Source organism: Lissotriton vulgaris, chromosome 12 (assembly GCF_964263255.1).
Source record: "Lissotriton vulgaris chromosome 12, aLisVul1.2, whole genome shotgun sequence".
Taxonomy (NCBI): Eukaryota; Metazoa; Chordata; class Amphibia; order Caudata; family Salamandridae; genus Lissotriton; species Lissotriton vulgaris.
In genome coordinates, this window is record NC_141700.1 from 811,575,352 (window position 1) to 811,579,244 (window position 3,893).

The following is a 3,893-nucleotide window of genomic DNA, read 5'->3' on the forward strand; positions in this document are numbered from 1 at the left end:
ATTGGCGACCTATTCTAGATTTGAGGGCTCTCAACAGATATCTAAAGAGCCAAACCTTCTGCATGCTTACACTACTGGAGATCCTGCGCCTTCTTTCCAGCGGCGGCGAAGTGTTGCCTTTCGGCCTCCAATCCGCCCCTCGCGTGTTCACGAAGGTATTGGCTCCAGTGGTGGCTCACCTACACCTCCAAGGCGTCCAAATTTTTCCATACTTGGACGATTGTCTCCTAAAATCTCAATCCCGCCATCAACTAAGCCAAGACACTCGTCTTTGTCAAGATGTGTTTCAATCCCTCGGCTTGGCCATCAACGTCGACAAGTCACAGTTTGCAACAGCTCAAACCAGGAGTTTCTTAGTGGCAACCTTAAACACAGTGCTTTCAAAGGCATTCGTTTCTCACAAACGTCAACAGAAGATCCTCCGCTTAGTGGCTCTCATTCGATCCGGACAGTCCGTTTCTGTCTGGACATTAAAATCATTTCTGGGAATGGCATCATCTTGTATTGCACTGATCCCACATTGTAGACTGCGGACTCGTCCCATCCAGGAGGCACTGGATGTACAGTGGCGTCAGGTCTCCGGTTCTTTCAACGACCTGGTGGCCGTTACCGTTCGCATGAGGACAGCTCTGTACTGGTGGGCGCAGCCGACCAACCTGGCGACTGGAACGTCTTTCCTCGTCAACGCGGCAGATCTCACGCTCACAACGGACGTCTCTCTGGACTGCTGGGGCGCTCACCTTCAAGGCCTCTCCATCAAAGGCAAATGGTCTCTGCCCCAACGCTCTTGGCATATCAACAGGCTAGAGTTGATGGCAATATTCCTGGCACTCAAGACGTTCCTTCCTGTGGTTCAAGGGGAGTCGGTGCTTATTCAGACGGACAATACCACCAGTATGCACTACGTGAACAAACCGGGCGGGACCAAGTCCCAACGTTTGTCTCGACTTGCTCAGTCGATCTGGGATTGGGCTATCCGTCATCAAATAACCCTGATGGCGGTGCATCTGCCGGGCGTTTCCAACATGCTGACGCATTCCCTCAGCAGGTCTACATCATCGACACACGAGTGGGAGCTACATCAGCCGACTCTGGAACTCATGTTTCACCGATGGGGTCGTCTGTCTCTGGACCTCTTTGCGACACCAGAGAACCGGAAATGCCCGTCTTACGCAAGTTGGCATCCCCACCCCGGTTCGTGCGGGAATGCCCTTTTGATCGATTGGTGCGATCTATTCGCTTACGCTTTTCCACCGATCCCGTTAGTGCTGTGGAAGATGCGAAGGCAGCCTTGCCACATTCTCCTGATCGCCCCTCGATGGCCCCGACAGGCGTGGTTCTCGGAGTTGCTCCTTCTGTCCCAGTGCGAGCCCATTCCTCTTCGTCCTCGTCCAGACCTCCTCACGATGGACAGAGGCCAGATTTGCCATCCAGATCCATCCACTCTACAATTGTCAGCATGGAACCTGAGCACCTTGAGTTTGCGCAGTTAAATATCTCACAAGACTGCAGAGAGCTCCTCGCTCATGCTTGAGCGCCATCTACCATCAAAACTTACAAACTCAAGTGAAAGAAGTTTTGTCATTGGTGTGTGGCGGCAAATGTCCATCCAGTCATTCTACTCCGGAGCAGCTCCTTTCGTTATTTTGAGTCTAGCTCAATCTGGGCTCTCGCATACTACCTTGAGAGTTATCCTAGCTCCAATCTCTCGTTTCCGGTAAGATGGCTCCTCCTCCCTCTGCTCGTCCAGAATTATCCGTCAGTTTTTCAAAGGTCTTTTCCAGAAGTTCCCGCCTCTTCGGCGCCCTCCTCCAACGTGGCATCTCAACGTTGTTTTAACACAACTAATGAAAACGCCTTTGGAGCCCATCCATAGGGCGGACTTAAAGTTCCTCACCTGGAAGGTTGCTCTTCTCCTTGCTCTGACCTCATCTTGTCACGTGAGTGACCTCCACGCCTTTACTATCAAACCACCATTTCTTCAATTCAAACCTGACGGCGTGGTGTTTCGCACCAACCCATCTTTCCTACCAAAGGTGCCTACGGACTTCCATCTAAATGAGCCTGTGTTTTTGAAAACTTTCTTTGCTGAGCCAAAGTCTCCAGCTGAACAGCGATTACATTCCTTGGACATCAAACGATGCCTTAAATTTTACATAAACAGAACTGCCCCCTCCCGCAGGTCCGACCAACTGTTCATTGCTTACGGATGTATGCGTAAGGGGCATCCAGTTACCAAGCCAACGATTGCCCGTTGGATTTCTTCAGCCATTGTCTTCTGCCATCAACAAGCTCACAGGCCTTTACAGTCTTCAGTGAGGGCTCATTCTACCAGGGCTATGTCTTCATCCACCTCCCTGTTTGCTGGTGTGCCGCTTCATCAGATCTGCCGTGCAGCCACATGGTCCAGCAGGCACACATTCACCAAGCATTACTGCTTGGACGCCATCAATGAGGCGGATACGGCAGTGGGACAGGCAGTGCTTCGTCATCTTTTCAAATAAGGTGAGCCTCTGTTCCCTCCTCCTTTATTTTTTTCTGTGATTGCTATCAATGCTTCCATGACTGTATTATTACTGTCTTTGAGCTTTTTCCATGCTGTGCTTAGCAATCTCAGCTCTTCGGAGGTTACTGCTCTCTACTCTATTCAAGCATGTGAATCTATGAAAGACACCCCTAATACTGGAGAAGAACAATTGTTACTTACCTGTAAACAGGTGGTTCTCCAGTCATGGTGTCTTTCATAGATTCACATGCGACCCACCCTCCTCCCCTCAGAGGATCTCTTCTCTTCATGCACTCTGGGTCAATTTGGTGCTACGAAAATCTGAGGGCTTGAGCTTCTGAGGAGAAGGTTCTAGAGGGTGCTGGCGCCTGATTGGCTGTAGTTTGGACTAACATAATGACAGTGATATGTTGCAAGTGTTTTCTCTCTCTATCATGCATTCCTATGTAGGAATTGTTTTAGAGGTTTTACTTGTGTATTTACTTCTATTTTTCCTTATGTTATGTCCTCACATATATATATATATATATATATATTTTAGCATTTTTATTGCTATTTTTATGTACCGTGGGACTCCCACTTCGACAACGGGGAATATTCAAGCATGTGAATCTATGAAAGACACCAATACTGGAGAACCACCTGTTTACAGGTAAGTAACAATTGTTCATCTCTCTCTCAGAACTCGTTTTCCCAGTAACCCGCAAGGGTAGCCTGGAAACACTGGAGCTGGATTTCTCGGCAAGAGAAAAGACAGCGTCTTTCTCAGTGTCAGCTGGAGGGTCGGCTCCCTTCGGCACTTGCTGCTGCAGGGCGTCTGGCAAGTAGATAGTCGATCTGCTCCAAACCACCGTGTGTTTGACTGGGCAAACCTGGGCATATTTATACTTTGAAGGTGCCGAGTTTGACGCATGTTTGGACTTAATATCGTCACTCAAAGGCTAAATTCTTGGAAAACGCCAGTTCTTGGAGAACTTAATATTCAAGCAGGGGAAGTTCCTAGCTGCTGAAGGCGGGTTTTTCCAAGAAATCATTGTTAATTCTCGGAAGCTAGTGGAAGTAGCCATGCCGTATTTGGGCTGTATGGCTGATACCAAATAGGGTAGTGATTTCTATGCCTATATAAGGATATGATAAAGTATACCTATATAAGGGCATGAATTGGGAAAATTACACTAGGGGCCTAGATTCGATTACAACACCCACTCAACGATCTTAAGTTCAATTAAGCTAACCTAATAAGCTCTGAACATATCTAAAGCTAGTGTTTACAATCCCACCCCAAAATACATAAAAATGCACATGAAATGGATTGTACATGATAAAAATATTGAGCATTTCTACAGTACGCATTTCAAGGAAGAGATGACATTCTAAGCATATAGTG